Here is a 21,977-nt window from a genome sequence, read left to right on the forward strand (position 1 = left end):
AGAAATGGTAACACATAAGTCTGTAGATTTTAACCTGTCTGGTCACTTCGTCATGGATTTAAAAAGTAGCCAATTCCTCTAGGAAGGAATTTCACCAGCCAATTCGAAAGACTGCAGAACTGGAATTCATCTACAATTTTGGCACTTGTCTTGCACTTAAACAGAAACATTAACTGGTTGGCGCATTACAAAGTAAATTTCTCCTGCCTTTCACATCAAAAGCCATGAATGGGGCGCAGCCAACCCCTTAGCTTCATTAACATGGGCCCTACAATTGACAGACTTCTGCTGTTCTGTCTTTTGGTTTCTGCTATTTCCATTCCAATTAATCTGATTAAGTGGATTTTACCCACAAGAGTTCATGATCCTGTCTGTTAGTCTCCAAAGTACCACAGGACTGCTTGTTTCTAAAATTACAGACTAACACAGCTACCCCAGAGACTTTTTAACACCCATTGAGGTCTGCAGGCCAAGTTGTGATCCTATCTGTGCTGCCATGCAAGAGAGTACAATTACTTTCCCTTACTTCATTAAGTCCTGGTTTACATTATGGAGTTACTTTGAAACGGCAACACGTGGCACATCCATGCTACCAAGGCTGCTATTTCAAATAACTCCTGCCTTCCACAAGGAATAACACTATTTCAAAAATAGTTATTTCAAAATATTGGTAGTGTAGTTGCTCCAGGGTCACTATTTTGAAATAACTACTCCCCAGAGTAATTCAAACGAATTACTTGCCAGTGCTTCCTGGGACTCTAAGTCGAGTAATACATCTACATTAAAGGAGCATGCCTTGGACTAATTTCAAGGCTTCCCCATAGTGTAGGCACGCTATTTTGAAAGTTATTTTGGAACTTATTTTGAAATAAGTTATTTAGAAATAGTTTCCTACTGTAGACATGCTCTAAGCCAGCTATTTGGACCATTGGTAGTGCAGGAGAGTAGATGCAGACTTTGCAGATATTGACCCATGCTACCTAGTGGGGATTAAGCAGAGACCTAGCTAGTGCAACTATGCCAGCAGCTGGGGGCTAAAAACATGGCATACTTGACAGAACTGGCATATAGTACTTCCCACAAAAAGCGAGGTGGAGCCCAGAAGACAGAAGGAGTCTTACTGACTCAGTCTGCCTCCCAGGAGCAGTTGAACAAATTCACTGCCCCTTGCTCCTGGCACTGATACTCTTATATCCTGCATAGTTTGTACTTTTAAACTAAAAGAAATATTTCAAGTAGAACACATTCTACATGGAAAGTATTTCCCCTGTATGTTGTGTCAGTGGGGAAAAAACCCAAATCCCTTCTTGAATAAAGAAACACAATAGAACTTACCATTTTAGTTCTAAAAATTTTAGTCATTTATAAATCATTAGCTTAATCAACTATAATAATCAGAGCCCCCTTAAAGTGAACTGCCACTCTTCAGTTTTGTATTGTGAAGAACCTGACAGCATGTTACAGTTTTTAAATAAGTGGGGGCAAACCAGTGCCAGTAGACTGAAATTCCTTTAACATATATAAAGATCTTGATGACAGTTATTTTCCAGGTCTGCAGCTCAGCAATTGTGCCTCTGAATGGTTTCCCACATGAAGTGTTTGAAGAAGCGGTCGACGTGTCACTGATCTGAAGTCCATTGCCTGGTCTTCTTTAAGGAAAAGACAGAGAGAGGAGGAAAGGTGATGCTGATAAGGAAATCCAAATCAAATGTTGACACGTTCTAACAATGATCAAATGCCTTTGCCATGACTTACCATACAATCTGGGGGTGGAAAGAAACAACATTGAGTGAAGGAGAGAGTCACAAGCAGGAAAGTTGTACGGAAGAGTAAAGGTTTAAAAGTGTCATTTTACTACACCTGATTTTAGTAATATCAGTTTAGTATCAAATAGATCATTGAAGAGTGTATGTGGGATGATGGAGTGGTTTTCTTCCTTGGATATATATTTCTTCCTATTTGTGCTCACAGAAGCCTTGGTTTAATCATGAGAAAGGAATGGGCCTCAAGAACACACATTAAAAGACATGACCTATAATCCCAGGCTATAATACATTTTCTTTTTTCTTTTGTACTGGTCAGTAAATAAAGCACAAACATGAGGACTGAAAAACATAAGGCTGAATATTGAAGCCTCTTCTAAATTGTAAGCTCAGTTGTCAAATTGTGTATGTGCATTTCACCTATGACTGAAGAACTGCACAACTACTCCTTTAAGCCGACATTCCTAGTGACTGGTCTTTTGGGGGACGGGGGAGGAGAGGCGGTCAGATTTCTATCCTTAGTATTATTCCTTTGTCTGCTTATCATGGATGGAATATGGCCCTAGGGAGTCCAACATAGTTGAAAAGATAGAGCAATTTTAGAATTCTGAAGGAATTCAGTGGTAAATACTTAACAGTTCATGCAAGTGCATTATCACAATTATACCCTCCCTTCCTAAAACTGATAGCTCAGGATATGTGCTGTTTAGTAAGACCTTTTACTATTCCAGATTGCTATTAATTGCCTCGTTCAGGCATACATGTCTAGCTAGTGTGCAGTTCATCATAAATAATCATTGTAAAGCCCCTTAATTTACACTGTACCTTTCATAGTTACTTCTGAAGAAAATTACAACCTACTCTACTAGCTAAGGCCACACAACCCGATAGATTTGGCTACCACTGAAATTCAGTGCAAGCTATGCCATGATTTGAGCAGGAGCAGCTCATAGTGCCCTCTGCCACTTGTGGGACCAACTGGCAATGGCGGTACCCTCTACCAATTGTTCATTCTCGAGATGCTACAAGGTTCGTGTGCCTTCCAGTCTGGAGAGGAGGGTTGTTAATGCTTATTAGTCATCCTGCAAGTTCTCTGGTTGACAGGGGTGTCAAGTTCAGAAGCTCCCACGTAGGTGTCTTCCAGTGAAAGCTGCTAAATAACGGGCCAAATCCTAAAGCCATATATGTGCGGTTGACATCTTAGCTACCTCACACAGGACTGTGAGAGAAAGCAGAAAAAAAAAGTCACAATAAATATGCCGCAAACCAGCCACCACAAAAGCAAATTTTTAACAGTAGCCCTTGTGCCATTGCAAGCACCAACTAGTTTATGCTTTTAGAGGGTGAAAAAGTAGTCTATAAAAGACACTCTGGTGGTTATAGCACCAGACTGGGCCTCAAAACTGAGTTCAAGGCTTTGCTCAGCTACAGCCCAAGGTAACACAGGAAGGAAAGTCACCTAATTTATCCTGCACTTTCATTGCTAAGGTGTGAACTTCTACTAAATTTCCTTCTCACACAGGTGTGCAAGGCTAAAAACCTTTGATGATTGTGAGATGTTCAGACTATTGTGGGGAGAACCACAATGGTACTTATTTAGAAAAATGTATCCCACATGAAAGTCTAATGCCTGTTTAGTCAGCTGAATGCAGCACCTTGCTCACCTCTGAAGAAAGCAGTCAGAAGTAGAAGTGTGGCTATACTGCTGCCCACTGCCAGCCTGGGAGCAAGACATGGGACTCATTTTGCCCTGTAGAGATAGGAGACACTGCAAAGAGAACAGTCATTTTAGTGTGTGTCAGGCTTTGTAAAAACCTGCGATTCCCTAAATTACGATCACCCAGACTAGAGGTCATGATGAATGGAATTAGATCCACGCTCGGGAGAGGATCAAAGCATGGGCTTTCCTCATTCCGTCACTTTTCAGATTAACTTTATGGCCCAAGAGAAGGTTTAGCAAATCAGAGGTTTTACTACAATGTAAATCACAGCTTGAGGCGTACAAGAAATGCCTTCTTCAAATGTCAGCACTGCAGCCAGGTGGTTAAGGCTGCTGCTACTTTCGGCTGCACAAACAACCGAGAAGAATGTTGTGTGGAGCTGAGGTGACTGAGATCAGCAGGAATTTGGGCCTGGAGTGTGGATGTGATAGAGACTCTTAAGTTAGAAGTTTCCTATTCCTCCACCATGGGATCCTGACTGGCCAGTTATACCCATGTCAAGGAAGAGTGCCACAATGGGCCAGAGGGAGAAAAAGCAAGCAAGCAATTTAATTTACACCTGTGTTTGCATTCCCAGGGTCTGCAGCATCTTAAAGTGTATCCGGTAGCTACCATTCAAACTTCACTGTAGACTCATTTTCCTCCACCACAGACACGCTCCCCAAAACATCCAAACACTTCATATTCCTAATGCTAGATCAAGCAGACAATGGACTTCATCCAAACCTTCCCACCCTGGGAGCTAGTTAGTGTGATCACTGGCAGTCTCAAAAGAAGCCAAGGTGAATGAAAGTGAATGCTCCTAGAGGGGAGTCCTGCACATCAGAACTGACGCACATTAGCATGTAAGTAAAAGGAATCTGGTACTTCTCTGCTTATCCACAAAACAGACATAATGTGGAAAGCAGGACTTCATACCTCTAGGCTTTCAGTACACCACTAACCAGATTGACAATAAGCTTTTTATTCTCTCCCCGCCCCCATCTACTGCCTCATACAGCACGGTCCTGGTCCAGGCTTGCAGCCCCTACATGCCACTGCAATACAAACTGTTTTAAGATGTTCATATGATTTCAACATGCTGAAACAAATACTCCCATCATTGTGATATTTGTCTCAGCCAAATAAATTATACCGATTCCCAGACAAGTAGTTTTCTAATATATTTGGGGATCTTTATGTCACATTTGGTCTTGGGAGAAGGAGAGGATTACACTTTCATATGGACAGTGCACAGCTAGGACATGTGAGGACAGTCCTAAGGGACTGGCAGCGAACTAAGTTCTGCTCTTTTCCATCCATCCATATTTGTCTGAGTGCTTCACTTTTTTGTGCCAGAAATAGCAGATTCCTGCTCTATTTCTTCCTCACATGCAAATGCAGACTCAACGTTCACATAGATTGTGACATGCATTTCTATAATCCTCATCTCCCCCATTAATGATGGAGGTACACAGATACTTTTAAAAACGTGGATGGGAGGCACAAGCTAGGTTAGTGACTTCAGTCACATGACATCTGTGTCTGAGCCTGGAACTGAACCCAGTGCTTCTCAGTCCCAGTACAGTGCTCCACTTCCTCCCTATTAAGCATTAAAAGGAGGAGACCCCATTTCAGAGTCTGAGGGCAAGGAAAATGGAAGTCTTGAACCTGCTGTCTGAATGCTAAAAAATAGGCATACCATTTAGCACTTTGAGCACAGTCAAGGAAAATGAAGGCAGCTGGAAAGACAGTACTAGCAAGCAAAGGACACAAAACTATGGAACAAAACATTGTCAGAAGAGCTACTGAATAAATTCTCAGATCTTTGTGCAGTACATTGAATATTTCATATAATTTGTTCGGTACATTACAAGCCAGTGATGCTCCACCAGGGGCCTGTGTACCCCTGAGGATAGGCAGAGGTCTTCTAGTGGGGTACATGAACTCATCCAGATACTTGCAGGCTATAGAAGAGCTCTAGATAAGTCAATACAAACCAATTGTATATAGTGATTTATATATACAGGCAGTCCCCGGGTTACATGGATCCGACTTACATCGGATCCCTACTTACAAACGGGGTGAGGCAACCCCGCATTAGCTGCTTCCCCCCAGCAGACCAGGGAGACGTGAAGCTAGCGCCCCCCTCCCCGCCAGCAGACCAGGGAGCGGCTTTTCTCAGCAGACACCTCAGCTTGAGAATAAAGGACTGAGGGAAGTGAGATGTGGGAGAATAAAACTGAGCTCTGGAGAAATGTTTGGCTAGAGTTTCCCCTACAATATGTACCAGTTCCGACTTACATACAATACAAATTCAACTTAAGAACAAACCTACAGTCCCTATCTTGTACGTAACCCGGGGACTGCCTGTACACTAATCTTATATATACTCAATATACTAATCCCTGAACGTAGAGTACACTTATAGTCCAATAGGTTTGTTTTATAATTATATGATCCGAATGAGAAAGCAAGCCCTTTTTCAAAGCCAGTGTGATGTGGCACTTAGTAATTTAAGTGAGGTGAAACTCGGGGGTATATATGACAAGTCAGACTCTTGAGAGGCACACAGTAGTCTCAGAAGGTTAAGGGCCACTGCTATAAACAATCAGTGGTGCTGATGATACAACAATGATTCTCTTGAACCGTTTGACCAGGATTTAAAAAAAAAAAAAAAAAATCAGGGGAGAGAATGCTTGCCTGGTAGCATTACCCCTTTCTTCCTCTCCCTTCACTGTCTGTTCCAGGTCCTTGATATGCAGTTTGGTCTTGGTGAGTCCTTATCTTGCTATCGAAGATATTCTGCAGCTCACTCACACTTTACTTTATGGATGCACGTTACAGTCTCCCTGTCCAAAACAGACTGATCTCTAACTGCAGGTCTGACTCGAAGAGACAAGAGGGATGGGTGCTAGGCCATGGTTTGCGATCGCTACATACAGAGCAAAATGGTTGTCAGCTCCTGACAGTGTCTGGAAAAGATGAAACTGAGCCAGTGTGCTCCAGCACATCTTTAGGTGAGACAGTATCTCTCCCTAAAGAAAAAAATGGAAGGGAATATTTGCTGTATCCAATGGTGAGTAAGCCACTAGGCTAATGAAGCCCATGCCCAGAGGTCCTGGGCAATTGGAGGGCCCCCAGAAAAAATGAGTTCCCTGCACCCTGCTCTTCCCAGCACTCCTGCTGGGGAGCAGGATATGGGGACTTCCCCCACTCCATCCGGCACTCATGGGTAACCCTGACAGCCCCAACCCCACATCCCAGAAGCACTAGGAGTCTCCTACTTGCTCTGGCCCAGGGCCCCATAAAACAGGAATCTGCCTCTGACTGTATCTTATGCAAACTAAGACTTTGCTCCAAATCCCATTTCTGCCTCCCTGACCCCCAGCTGATCTGCTGACCTCTTTTCAAGCCTGACTCTAGCCAGGATGTTTCTCCCAAAGGAGAGAGCCAAGACTTGACTCCTGTTCTTTGCTTGACAACATGCTCCGCAACATTCCTTTAGGCAGATTAAAAAAAAAAAAAAGCCGCACCACCAGCGGGATCTGGTACACACAACACCAAAAATCAGGTCCCCTCCCAATCTTCAAGACAACTCATGCTCAATTTTTTAATCTTTGGTAAGTCAGGTTTTAGCCTGACTTGAAGGGTACATCTGCATTTGAATTGGGAGATGGCCAATTTCCAGCTTGGGTAGATGGATGTGCACTTGCTTTAAATCCAGCTAGAGTGCCAAAACCAGAAAAGTAGCAATGATGGTACAGAACACTGAGGGCCCAGAGAAACACAGCAACATATGCTTAAGGTATTTTTAAAGCACTCACTGATCATTAAAAATCCTAACTGCACCTTTGTTTTTAACATATGCATAACACGTTATCACGCTGTGGCTCTATCTAGCAAAGGAACATGTATGGCAGTTTTGAGTCTTATGATGTTTGTTGGCTGTGCCCTTTAGCACTACAGTAGATGTTCAAACGTGTGTGTGTGTGTGTGTGTGTGTGTGTAAAAAGGACACAGATTCAGTCCTTGAAAGCAAAGCATATGACTGGGTCATTTAATGACAACACTGCAAGTTCTTGACAGGCATAGGCAGAATAAAACTTTAGTTTACCCAGAAATTCCCACACAAAACTCAAGCATGTAATCAAGACTGCAGTCGGATAATTGGATTTAAAAATCACAGTGCCATCTAATGACAAAGTAGTTGGCTGCATTTATCATTCAACTATTACTAATTTGTATTGATAGCACCTAGGAGCCCATCATGGATCAGGACTCTGTAGTGCTGTACAATCAGAACAGAAATCCAGTCTGATTTAGCAGTAGCCTACTGATATTCACACAGCTCATTAACATCAAAAGTATTCTAGTTAGTGACTGTTATGATTTCATGTATATATTGTATAACCTTCATTTTATAAAAAAAGCTATAAAATGAAACATTCCTTAAGAACTCATCTGCTCCTGTGGCTCATTCATCACTTGGAGCTATACTCCTACTTGTGACAGAATTGGTTGTTAGAGGACTGATGTAAGCCAGAGTTGTAACAAAGCAACACTAGTGATGAACTCTAAAAGATAATGTCATTGTGTCCTGCCCCTCCAAAGTCACAAGTAACAAAAAGAGAAGGTTTAAAAGGAAAGCCACCCTAGGGCTATGTCTACACTCGCGGCTTCTTGCGCAAGTAATATGCAAATGAGGCTAAGCGTGGAATATCGCTGAGCCTCATTTTCATACCTAATGAGCCACCATTTTTTTCAGAAGAGGCTCTTGCACAAGGAGCGTCTACACTGCCCCTTCTTGCGCAAGAAAAACCCTCTTGCGCAATGCCGTTCTTCCTGAAAAGTAATAGGTGTAATGGTGTTGCGCAAGAGGGTTTTTCTTGCGCAAGAAGGGGCAGTGTAGACGCTCCTTGTGCAAGAGCCTCTTCTGAAAAAAAATGGTGGCTCATTAGGTATGCAAATGAGGCTCAGCGATATTCCACGCTTAGCCTCATTTGCATATTACTTGCACAAAAAGCCACGAGTGTAGACAGCCTAGGAGTGACATGCAGCCAGAACTATTCCCAAACAAGGTTTTCAGAGCTTCTTGTAAAGATTTGCATGAGCCTTAATTCAAAGCTATTGCTGATTTAGTGAGAATAGAGAGACCACACACACAGATGTTTAGGGAAAGCACTTCCAGATGATTCAGAGAGATGATGCATTCACTTTAAGGGCAGAACGCCAACAAAATACATCTCCCACCTAGTACCCCCCAGAGTTCCCAGGGAGCTGGCCTGTGCCTAACAGAGAAAGGGCCTAGTGGCTTGAGATAAACTCCAGTGTACTTCAGCTCTTCACACCCCTTTTCTGAAGTCACCTATGTCATATGCTCCTCCCTCATCTCATATCCAGATGATCCTACTTTAAAAAAAAAAAAAAAACAGAAGAGCCACATGCACACCATTACTGTCACAAATAGCTATTGAGGAACTGCCTTCATATAGCCTTTATGGAGGACACCACTCAAATACTTTGATTTGAAAAGCCATGTCCCTCATTGTGTTCAAGAGCACATAACCACACTAATATCCAGCCACAACCTGGGACAAAGTAAATGTAATCACTTGCTTAATGCCTATACCCCCACATCCTTGCAACTGATAAATAGGAAAGTTCCTCCCTAGCTTAAAGTGGAGTCCATCGTGTGCAGGGTTTACAGTTTTGTTCAATGGCTTTCAGCACTACCGCCACACAAATTGTTCAAGCCAATGTCAGCCTACATAGCTTTAACAGACCCCAGATACTTCTCAAGCAGAGAGTAATTTCACGGTAATAATTTGTTTAATGTGTTTCTGATTACCTAGGGAAAAATAGGAAGCAATGACATTTACACCTTTGCATTTATATGAGCTGCTATAGCATTTACCCTGCAGGAGGTTGTTTAGACAACACAGACCCTTTCATCTGACTGCTAAAGCCCCACAAGACAAACTAGCATGAAAATATCCTTCTCATTCCCCACTTCCCTTTCCTTACAAAATATGGTTAGAAAATTGTTATCCAAGAGGTGTGGCAATTCTTGCAGGGGACATATTGGAGCAGTTTCAACAAAGGCAATTTACTGTTCATAAAAATTTTCCTATTGGTTTGAATCAAATACATAAGATTATGTTGGTGCTAAAACTGCCACAATCTTTTCTTTTGAAGAATCTTTTCAAGATATTGCCAAATAGCATTCCTTTAAAAAAAAAAAAAAAAAAAAAAAAAAACCACCCACCAAACTTCTATATTTCACCAGCAAATGTAGCTTTTACAAAGGAAGATTTTAGCATCCATAAATCTGGACATACATGGGAAGATCTCTACATAGATTAGGAGTGTCTTTTCTGCTTTCCATCCTTTTGTTCTCTAGCACCAAACGTCAGTCTCAACTATTTGTTTTTCCTATCTACCGTACGGATGGGACTGACCCAGGATATTCAGATACGGATACAAATAGCCCCAAATTTGTGAAAGCTCAGGAGACTTTTGGTTTGGCCAATTACAAACAGCTGCCATGTTTCTGTCTATAGCCAGCTTCCTTCAAAGATGCTTTCTAGATCTTACATGACCTCTCCTCCTATGCTGAACACCTGCAGGTCTTTAATCCAGTGGCACTGATTCAATGAAGAATAGGAGAGGTAAAATCAACAGCAATCAACTAAGAAACACAAAAAGCAATCCTGTAGGGATCCTTGTGGCTACTCGAGCTAAAAAACACACAAGTTTCCATTATATTCTTGCATTTTCAGTCACTCATTACTTCAGATATATTAATCTAGAATTTATCTAGATGACAAATGAATAAAGGTGGTTCCCAATCTCCATATAGAACCATTTGGAGAATGTTCTTTTTCTACCAAATTGTAGAATATAATTTGAATGTGAGATTTTTCTTCAAATATCTTGTTGATTCCACTGAAAATGCAAGTGGGGAAAAAAAAACACACACACACACACAAAGAAATCATAATAGGGCAATATAGGGAAAGAAAAATCTACAGTCCATCATACATGCTAAGCAGCTTCCTATTTTTACCTAGTCAGTAGTAGAGTCTCATTTGACAGCTTCCAATTCTATATTTACTGTAGGCAAAGATAGATAGATATTATAATTATATAAATGATGGGAGTTCTCAAAAAAAAAGTCTAACATTCCTTGCTATCCTGAGCCAGGAACAAAAAAAAAAAAAAAAAAAAAAAATATTATGAGGGTGGCATTTGAGATACCCATTTTGTATTTTCAGATGTCTAGAATTATCAAAAATGTTATTAAATTTCAGGTAATATCTGTCTTTTAGAGTATCTGGTGTCATAGCATTTCCACCACTGCTCATCTTCCATCAGTGTAACAAATGGCAAAACGCTGTAGTTTGTCCAAGTGACAGAGTGTACCAGACCCTCATAGTCCTACCACACTACAGCCCAGGAAAAGGCTAGTGAAAGTAGATTGTCCAGCCACCGGACATAGCCCTGAGCAGGCAACATAGTTTGTTTAGAGGCCTGAATGAAAGGCTGAATTTACAGGATCCAAAGATGGGGCTGGAAAACCTGATAAGGGCAAACAGTTTGCTGAACTCTCTGCTTCTCTAGAAGGAATCCAGAGATTGTGAGATTTATCTGGAGGGCTGAGCCAGTGAAGAGGCTTTGGGGCAAAGGACACAATGAAAATAAATATGACAGGTACCTACATGCCTAGGTTACTTCAGAAACTGAGACGTATACTCCTAAATCACTCAAAACTACGCCTAAAAATCCATTTTTATCATATGGTACACTCTCTATAACCAGTCATTACAATTCAGAGGGGGGAAAAATCCAGTGGTCCTGTAGCATCTTAGAGACTAACCAAAAATACTTATATATTTGTATTATATACAGGACCATTGGTTTTTTTAGGGGTTTTTTTTTGGGGGGGGGGGGGGGGGGGGAGGTTGGTTCCAGATTAACATGGAAGCCTGAGTCTTTTAATTCATAGAAGTCTCAGAGGGGTAGCCAAGCTTTTACTGTAGTTTGTGTCCCTGATAAATTTTTTGAAACAAATGAGTGTGCGCTTGCATTCACTATCTCTGTCTCAGTCTCATACACTAACCAAAAACAACTTTGGATGTGGAAAACTTAATATTTCACATTCCAGTGATTTTTGGTGAGGTCTATGACTTTTTGCTAATATTCTATACGTCGGTGTTACTGCAAATTGTAAAGTTTCCTGTCTCACTGCAATTTATCCAATGTTACTTGTGAGAATTTTATACCCCTCCAATGGGGTTGACTCACCACTTCTGTAGCTCCTTGTGGTTGCTCACACCATGTCCCTCCTCATACCACAGGACTCTCGGTGTTCTCTCTGTGGGACTCAATTCTCCATCCATCCAGATCAGGGTATAGTCCTCCCCTGACATAAAATCAAAAGCCTACTGAACAAATGCCTCATGCCACTCTAGAGAGTCTTCGAGTTGAAGGTCAGGTCCCATTTAGCTTTACCAGTATCTGGTAGGGGACTCTGGGTCCACCAATCATTCTGCTTTCCAGCCCATGAGCCTACATCTAGCTGCTACAGGCTACTCACTTTCAGATCTTGTTGCTGTTTCCCAGGATGCCTTCCTAGTGCCCTTCTCTGTCTTCTGGCCCCATCTTCTGGATTTACCAGCCCACATGCTCTCCTCCCAGTAAATAATTGTAAACTGCTCTTTTCTCTGGTTTCTTGCCAGACTCTATAGCCTCAAAAAGTGACTACCGACTATTTCCTCAGCAACCCTGTTCAGGTCTCAACAGGCAGGCTTTGTACAAGCTTAGCCTGCCTCTGCCCAGCTGGATTTCATCATCAATCAGCCCTTCAGTCCCTGGCTCTTCCCAAGCACAGCCTTTTAGATTAATTATCCTACCAACCTGCTCTGACTTTTGTTGTGTGGACACTACAACATAGGCCCATAGTCTTGTAAGGTATAGAATCTCTGTAACATATTGAACATCTATCCGGCTACAGGTGAAGGTCTGTTTTTCCATGTACACTACTATCTTATTATGCCTCTTTCATTTTGAAATCAGAAGTCTTGGTCCATTTGTCCTGATTGTTATTTTTATTCAAACTATGGGAGCTCTTATATATCTACTTATCACTTTTCACCAACAATCCAGAAATAAAATAGCCTGAATCAGCCATTCCAGGATCTATCTGCCTTTTTATCCCCCTCTAGACAAACTATGTAACAGACAATTACTAAGTTCCTTCTTGGTAATATTCATTGTATTAAATCCTCCATTCTAAAAGAAGCTACTCTAATATTTAATACTGCTTTCTACTAATCTTTCCCCCCTATTTAAAACCTCAAACAAAAAAAATGTTAAATTTAGTAATCAGAATAATAGGAATTTTAGTCTATGTAAATCTTTTTTTCTATGTTGAAGTCTGTATCATGTGTATTACTATAATTAAGGGGCATTATTTAAATCTGTATCTCTTACCCTGGAAGGAGTTGGTGTGAATTAACTTAACACTAGTGAATTCTGGTGCTGATCAGAAAACCTGTTACCCCGCTATTATTTTGGGTCACCTCACCTTTTATTTAATCAACGTTTCAATACTCAGTCCAGACATCATTTACCTTATCTGAAATGTTTCTCTTGTACCCACTTGTAAAAATTGGTCTTAGTAGAGTGAAAAAGCATCCAATAACTCTACAATCACTAAAAATTTCAATGCAATGATGCAATCACAGGCTTTCAAACAGGACCTCCCACATAAGCGAGGTACTTGTTGCACACATAGATGACAATGTTTTTATGGTTTGTACAGACACACCTCCTTTGTAGGGAATGGCTCCTTGGTCTGATTTATGTTTGCCAGGGACTGTCAGCAGCTAAAAAGACTGGATTCTGTTTTCCAGAGGTACTTTCTGAAAACTCCGATATCAGCAGCTCAAGCTCCCGCCTAGGAAACCAGGCTGAAAAACTGCATACACCACCCAAAGCATCCTTGAGAGGCAATGCTTCCCTGCACACAAGCAGCGTTCAGGGGAATTTAAACAAAAAAAACTTTACTGGCCAGAGAAAGAAGGGAGGGAAGGAAAATAACAAAAGATATTTGGGAAAGCCAGCCATTAATGAAGCTGCAAGGTCTCGTGCCTCCTATGATGTCTTAGCAATAATCTTAGTCTGTCCTCCTCTCACAGCTGTGAGTGACCAGTGTATTCTAACCACTTCCCTCTTCTCTACTCACAGTTTGTTGTCTATGGTTGGAGGAGTCCAAAAATCCAGGCAGATTCATTTCTTACCTGTGCAATTTGGGGCTCTACTACCTGACCTAGCTGAAGTGGTTTAAGCTTTGATTGTTAGGTAGGGTGATGGCACCAGAGCCCCTCAGTTTCACTGCTTCTGTCTGCAACATTTGCACCTGAGAAACCTCAACTGTCACCTGTCTTACCTCGGGTTTGTGCGGAGTCTTCAGAGAGGAGTCACAGGCATTGGTGACCTGCAATGTAATAATTAATACCAGGAAGGTATTCCCATTACAAAGCAAAAATCCTTTTTTCCTCTGACCCCACCCCCTCCTCCTTTTGGCTCATTTTTGCTTTGACCAGACATGGCTACTCAACTGGGCCTGACCACAGTTTGGTTGGGATGACACCTCAAACCAGATACACATTGTGCAGTGTTCTTCTCCTTTCCTTCCTTGACTGGCACAGTAGCATTTTATCTCCCTCAAATTAAACTATGTTTAAACCAAAATGTCTCAAGTGGTCACATAACTGAAATACAAATGGGGCCTGGCCCACTTATTCTCCCTTGATTACCAATAAATGCCATCCAAAAGCTCCTTCCTCCATGGAGCATCTGTGCCTTTGGCATTCTCAAGCAGCTCTGGGCCACTCTTCTCCTTGTTCACCAACAGATATCAAACATGAGCTCCTTACTTATTAGGCCTTCAGACCACAGGGCTTATATAAGAAAAAAGGAAGCAGCTAACTCTCCAATACACAAATCACTCAATATCAATGCATGATCCATGCCCGTACACCACTGAAGAATCTTTCTGAACTAACTCACAATATTGCATCAGGTAAGGCTCTTATGATGTCTTAGCAATAATCTTAAACTCTGTCCTCCTCCCACAGCTGTGAGTGGCCAGCCAGAGTGTTCTAGCCACTTTAAAAAATATGGAGGTCTGTCCAGTTAGAAGACTAAAGCCAGGGCTTATTGGTAACACAGTGGTAACACAAGTGCTTGCCATTTTAGAAACTGGTTTCTCTTTCCCAGATGTGAATTGTGTAAGGGTCAGCAAACATGATGGTATACTTGTCAGCCAACAATATCTCACTGAGTTGTTTTTCTACCTCTTCAAAATGTGAATGTATTTCAGCAGAGGATCAAAAACCATGTATGCTTTAGTCACTGCCAGTATTTTCATATACCTAAGCAAATACTTAACTTTAAATGCTGCTTCTCAGACCAATGTTCAGGTGATAATAAAAAACTACCAGTTACTTTGGATGCAATCCTGCTGCCATTAAAGACCATATTCCCCTTGAGTCCCATGTTGCAGGGTCAGGTCCCTAGTAAGTCGAAGTAGAGACACTGACCAAGAGTCAGGGTTATGTGTCAGAGAGATACAGTGGGCACTTCAGACAGTCAGCTGAGGATTCCGCTGGATCAAATAATTCAAACTTCAGTTGACATAAAACTAGCAAAGGTGACTTTATGCCTGTTGGCAGCAGGGCACGTGCTGGTTGCTTGGAGAGGTAGGAAATGGCATGCCAGGCAAAAAGCAGAGAGTTCTGGCCAATCCTCAACAACAGAACAGTTCTTATGGGATTGCTCCAGACAATATTACTCAAAACAACTCTTAGGAAACTCTGTTACACCAGGGAAAAACAGCTCTGAGCAGCCCCAAGCAGAACGTTTTCACAGAGCCTCCTTTCTTCCCACCCTCTCCTCTTTCACAATAACACTCTAACCCAATATATATAAATTTCTGCATGTCCCTACAGTGCCTTTGATCTATAGAAACAAGGGAAGATAAGCATCACACCAGCATGGGTGACTGTCCAGATCAAATCCTTGGTCACATGCCCCAATAATTACATCACAGACTCATCTGCTCGTGTTTCATTTGGTAACCAGCACATTCAAATCCACAGACATATCATATGCCTCGCATATGCTGTAGCAATTCTGGCAACAGTTCCTCTGAGACAATCCACATTGCTGGACCCAGAGCTTCAACTCAGTGTTCTGTTGCTGTTCCAATTCCTTCTTCAGCTTTTCCTTCAGCATCTCGCATCATGGGCACTATGTCAGTGACACATTCGATAAAACTACAGTCAGAGGACGTTTGTGCAGCTAACTAAGTGCCCTCCTCTTACCCTGATTGAAAGAGAGGCATGTATGGTTAGCCACACAATTTCAAGTACTCTAGTGTATCCTCGTGCAATTTTGGAGGATTAAAAAGCCACGGTTTAGTCTTAGCCACTGGACAGACCTCCATGTTCTTTAAAGTGCCATTTTACTGAGCCTTCAGAGACATCTCACTATTAATAGGATAATTCAGTTATTTCACAGAAACAAACACTTTCCAAAATATCGTGTTAGAACAGAAAATATCAAATGGGTAAGTAAAAAGTCAGTACTATATAGGACCTGCACCTCAGACTTTTCTGTGTCTTTGGTTTTACAGTTCAATTGTTGTTCACATTTGCATACCTAATGCCAATGATTCACCATACAACTTAGTTCCGGAAAGCCTGTCAGCATCCTTATATGTGCCACACACTGTATGAGTGTGATACTGCTCTAGTGGGAGCTGCATAGGAATGGGCTTCCTTGGGTTCTTGAGGTGGATGAATTTTCATTGCTTCTGGTGACCTGCCCTGTCTAGTATGAGGGATCATGTGGAAGACTGAGTCTTCTTTGGAAAGAGTGGAAAATGTGTGGGTGAGGAGTGGGTCATTTCTCAATGATGGGAGAGGTTGGGCAATGGAAAAAAGGCCTCATACTCCTTCACAGTACAGGCCAGAGGTCCCCAAAATGAGAGGTGTGCCCTCCCCCAAGCACAGAGGAATGGTTTGGGGGGGCACAGTGAGTTCCAGACAGCTCCAGATTGGAGACAGGCACCACCCAGTTCCACCCTGCTCCCAGCTCTATTCTTGCCCACCTACCAGTTGTTGCCTGGCTCCAGGGCCCATCTCTCGCCTCAGTGCAGCTTCCAGCCCCACCCCTAGCCTCAGCCCCTAGTTGCAGTTCTGTTTCTGGCTCAGGGCTGAGGATGGAGATGCAGGTGGATCCCAGAGCAGAGTTTTACCCGCACACTGGCCCAGCCGTAGCTTCCACCACAACCCAGTTGTGACTCCTTTCCCACACCCAGCCTCAGTCCCCGGCTCAGTCCCCAGGTCTCCTCTTACTTCCCAGCCAAGATCCAACCCTTGCTATGGCTGCAGCCTTGTCACCCTTACTCCTCTCCACCTTCTCCACGCCCCTGAGCTGGGTCCCACTCCCAGCCTCCTAGGCCATGGAGAGAGGTAAGGGGGACATGACTCTCAGAAGTTTGGGGACCATTGGTACAGGTTGGGCAGACAGACAGCAGTGGCAAGACAGCTTGATTGCAGACACTGTGGGCCTCCCACTCAGTTCAGCACCAGTTTCACTGTCTCCTCTCTCATTCTGCTCCTCACGCTCTGCTGGAGTATTCAGATGCTGGGTTTGCAGGAACAGATTTGTGTACACCCAATGAGCTTCTATGTAGCACTGGTGGATGCAGAAGAGGAGTTCTCCCTTCAGTAGCTCCCACAGCAATGGCAAGTACACATGCATCACAGCAGGTATCTTAGCAAGCAGCAGCTAGAATAATGATTCTTTGGTTTGCACATCAAACATAACTGATTCCTTCTCATGAAAAAGTGAGAAAGTGCATACTCATCTTTTGCTCCCTCTGTTTCACATACCACATAGCAGGTGAAAACATGAAATGAAACTGTTTCTAAAACTAAACTGGCTCTTTATTAAGAGAATAATTGAGGGTATGTCTACACTACAAAGTTAATTCGAACTAACGGATGTTAGTTCGAATTAACTTTGATAGGCGCTACACTAGCGCTCCGCTAGTTCGAACTTAATTCGAACTAGCGGAGTGCTTAGTTCGAACTAGGTAATCCTCATTCCACGAGGACTAAGCTTAGTTCGAATTTACTAGTTCGAATTAAGGGGTGTGTAGCCTCTTAATTCGAACTAGTGGGAGGCTAGCCCTTCCCAGCTTGCCCTGGTGGCCACTCTGGCCAACACCAGAGAAACTCTATTGCCCCCCTCCCGGCCCCATACCCCTTAAAGGGACACGGGCTGGCTACGATGCCCGTGCCAGGTGCAAGCCTGCCAGCACCCAGCCAGCAGACCCTGCACCTGGCACGGCTCGAGCCAGCCACCCGATGCCCCCCAGTCCTCCCCCTCTTCCCAGGATCAGGCTGGCGGCTCCCGGGAGCTTGCCCAGGACCGCAAGAGGCGGGCACCCGCCTGGTCTAGTGCAGACATCGTGGACCTCGTCCACGACCTCCGCACTAGGCACAGGAAAGTGGCCGTCTAGGGCAGGAGAGCTGCCAGCCTGGCCACCCAGGAGCAGGTTTGCATGAAAATCAAGGTGGTCCACTGAGACCCAAGACCCTGAGCCCTGAGCTTAGAATGGCCGTATTGGGTCAGAGCAAAGGTCCATCTAGCCCAGTAGCCTGTCTGCCGACAGCGGCCAACCCTAGGGACCCTGGAGGGGATGGACCGAAGACAATGACCAAGCCATTTGTCTCGTGCCATCCCTCTACAGCCTGCCACAAACTTCGGGCAGGGACACCACTCCTACCCCCTGGCTAATACCACTCCATGGACCCAACCTCCATGAATTGATCTCACTTCTCTTTAAACTCTGTTCTAGTTCTAGCCTTCAGAGCCTCCTGCAGCAAGGAGTTCCACAGGTTGACTCTTTGCTTTGTGAAGAACAACTTTCTGTTACTAGTTTGAAGCCTGCTACCCATTCCTTTCCTTTGGTGTCCTCTAGTCCTTCTATTATGGGAACTAATGAAGAACTTTTCTTTATGCACCCTCTCCACACCACTCGTGCTTTTATAGACCTCTATCATATCCCCCCTCCATCTCCTCTTTTCTAAGCTGAAAAGTCCCAGTCTCTTTAGCCTCTCTTCATATGGGACCTGTTCCCAACCCCTCATCATTGTAGTTGCCCTCCCCTCTCCCACCCTCTCTCTTCCCCTCTCCCACCTCCTTTTCCCAGTCTCCCCCAGTTTTGTTCAATAAAGAGAGATTCTATTTTTTAACACAATTGTCCTTTATTTTGTACATCAGGAAGGGGGGCTAGGGAGGGGTAAGTGGAAGGAGGTGAGGGAGGAATGGGGTACGAGCCCCCGATGGGGAGGACTGGGCTGGCTCTGTGGGCTTCTGGGGGAGGAAGCTCTCCTGCAGCCCCCCAATTGCCCCCTCTCCCCAGATGGCAGCCTGTGGCAAGTGCAGCCGGTCTGATGGCCGAGTGCTGTGATGTGTCCAGTGTGGGTACTCCGGGCAATCCAAGCCAGGACTGCTTTGCAAACGGGGCACCCCTGAGAACTGTCTGTCCGGGGTGGGGGTCGGGTCCCTTTAAGCACAGCCCTCGGCTAACCTGAGACAGCAGCTCCACGCTCTAAGTCCTCATCTGATGCCCTGCCGGCACTGCTTCCGGCCATCCTTAACCCCGGTTCAGGGTCCACTCTGTGTGGACATGCTAGTTCCAATTAGCAAAACGCTAATTCAAACTAGTTTTTTAGTCTGGATGCGTTAGTTCGAATTAGCTTAGTTCGAATTAACTAATTCGAACTAAGTTAGTTCGAATTAGCGCTGTAGTGTAGACATACCCTTACAGAGGTGCTACAACTCCAGTTCGTATTCTAGCCATGTACACATAGAGGGTACATCTACACTGTGAGCTAAAGTCTAATTAAGATGTGCAACTTCAGCTGATAAGTTAATTGCGTAGCTGAAGTTGAAGTACCTTAACTCGGCTTTTGGCACTGTCCACCCTTTTCCTTCAGCTTCCCTTACTCCTCACGAAATGAGGGTTACAGAAGTTTGGAGTAAGAAGCCTGTTATTTCGAAATTATTTCAAAATAACAGGCTTGCTGTGTAGACATGCACTCTGTTATTTCAAAATAGACGTGCCCAGATTTATTTCCAGGTATTTCCTCCAAACTCTTCCCTCCTGCAATCTGTGCTTTTCTCGCCACAAGTTCCATTCGGGTGGCTAAACCCCCAGCTTCATCCTAAAGAAGTGTATCCTAGGATAGTGGCTAAAAATGTACTTTTTCTTTTAAAATGAAAATCATATTTTCTTCAATGACACCAGACACTGGATCTCCTCAGCACTTAGGAGGAATGCTCACATATAGGACCCAACTCCTGAGGTATGAAAGTCATTAGGAGATGAGGATAGCAATCCCCTGCAAAAATATTCATGTCTTAGCATTTTGCCAGCCTGCAGACATATAAACAAGCACTTTCAAGTCCAGGATAACATTTTTAACCCACCTTATGGAAAAAAACATAGCTTTCCATTGAATAAAAAATAAACAGTGTTTTTAGGGCTTGTTTACATGGCAAGTTAAGATGTGGCAAGCCAAGAAGTGATCCTATCGCACACCAGCTTGAGGATCAGTAACATTCCACGTTAAACTGCTACAGCACAGTGAAAGTTCTGGGGGGAAGCGTGGCATATTGCTGCCTGAAAGTGGTGTAACCCACACTGCCCTCTAGGACTTGCACTGTGCTGAAGCAGTGCCCACACAGAACATTACAGCATGGTGAGCCGGTGCACTCTAGATTCGCGCTCTAGCTTACCGTCCAGCAATCTATCATGTAAATAAGGCCTGCAGGAAGAAAGCATATAGGTATGTGTAACTGTGGGTTGGCTGCAGTTTCCTTCATTGCTCTTCTCCAGTGCCTTAAAAACCCAGTTCCCATGGAAAAGTATCTAGAGACCCAAAACTAACTCTCCAAGTATTCAAGGATTGCACTGGGACTACCCAGTGGCACCAAAATAATTTTTAGGGTCGGGGTGCTGAGCTGCATTCCCCCCTTTATCCTGTCTGCACTTCTCACTGTCTCAGGCTGGGGACACAGTTAGGGCACCAGGGCTTGCAGCAGAGCTGCTGGAGACCCCAGACAGCAGCAGAGTCCCCAGTGGCCAGGACTCTGGGTCCGACAGCAGAGTGGTAGCCGGAACCTCCAGAGGCAGCAGAGCCAGCAGCTGGAACCTCAGATGGTTGCAGGGCCAATGGATGCGGGCTGGAGGCTGTGTCCCCGGCATAGGATGCAAAATCTGGGGATACTACAGCTTCCTGTGCCTGGGGCTCAGCCTCCCCATATTCAAATTCCAAAAGGAACTAAAGAAATTAATTTAATTAAACAACAATTTTATAAAAATCTTACGATAAAGAAACAATTTAATTTTACAATATAGCCTGGGTATTTCATAATCTACATAGATTATCTTCTGTTATACATGAATAAAGAAAACAAATTAAGAATCTTAACAGTTCAGTCCCCAAAGAAATACTGGAAGAAGAAAATGAAAGATTTTAGGGGGGGGCTGGAGATTTGGAGTAGGGATGTTAAATATCAAGTAATTGACTAATCAAATAGTCGTTTCATTTTGCATTGACTATTCGATTATTCAATAGGGCGCCTCTGCCATTGAAATGTAGCAACAGTCCGAGGGCTGTTGCTTCACTTCAAAGGCAAAAGGACCACGTGGAGCCTGGGGTCAGCTGAGGACTCCTCTGCTAATTCTAGGCTCCATGCGGCACTGCCACTTTGAAAAGCCTTAGGGAGCCCAGCGTCAGGCTCCATGGAGCCTGAGGTCAGTGCGGGAGTCCCAAGCTGATCCCAGGCTCCACGCGGCGCTGCTGCTTTGAAACGTCACATGCAGCCTGGGGACATCCCAGCTGCCCACTGAGCTGCACTTAGCTTTTCAAAGTGGCAGTGCCGCACGGAGCCCAGGGTCTGGCCCCAGGTTCTACATGGCACTAGTGCTTTAAAGTAATCTCTCCTCTCCCCCGCCTTGCTGCCTCTTTCTGATAGAGGCAGCAGGGGAGGGGAGAAGGAAGTGACTAGTTGACTAGCCTGTTGACTATCCAATAAGCATTTGGATTAGTCAGATAGTTGACTAATCAACTAGTCTTTCGCATCCCTAGTTTGGAGTGAGGAAGGGGCTCAGGGCTGGGTCAGGGGATTGTGTATCTCCTGCTCTGTTTCACCTGTATTCTGCCATATATTTTATGTGATAGTAGTCTCGGATTATGACTCAACATGTTGTTCATTTTAAGAATGCTTTCACTGCAGATTTGGCAAAATGCAAAGAAGCTACCAATGTAAGATTTCTGCATCTGACTCAAGGTTTAAGAATCTGAAGTGCCTTCCAAAAACTGAAAAAAAAAATTACATTTGTAAATTGCACTTTCATGATAAA

The 21,977-nt window shown here is 43.7% G+C and overlaps 1 long non-coding RNA gene across 3 annotated transcripts; it reads right to left on the minus strand.

The window, feature by feature from the left end:
• Positions 1-1,315: 1,315 nt before the first annotated feature.
• On the minus strand, positions 1,316-12,304 carry LOC142827874 (uncharacterized). Of its 3 annotated transcripts, none has more exons than XR_016349163.1 (4): positions 12,063-12,304; positions 11,771-11,888; positions 3,428-3,531; positions 1,316-1,649 (listed from the first exon to the last, which is right to left on the minus strand). It is a non-coding gene; the product is annotated as an uncharacterized LOC142827874 (long non-coding RNA). The 3 variants fall into 3 exon arrangements; XR_016349162.1 differs by lacking the exon at positions 1,316-1,649 and adding an exon at positions 1,658-2,982 and having other exon boundaries at positions 12,063-12,298; XR_012902659.2 differs by lacking the exon at positions 3,428-3,531 and having other exon boundaries at positions 1,318-1,649; positions 12,063-12,280.
• Positions 12,305-21,977: the final 9,673 nt, after the last annotated feature.

This window comes from Pelodiscus sinensis, chromosome 3 (assembly GCF_052426305.1).
Source record: "Pelodiscus sinensis isolate ZL-2025 chromosome 3, ASM5242630v1, whole genome shotgun sequence".
Taxonomy (NCBI): Eukaryota; Metazoa; Chordata; order Testudines; family Trionychidae; genus Pelodiscus; species Pelodiscus sinensis.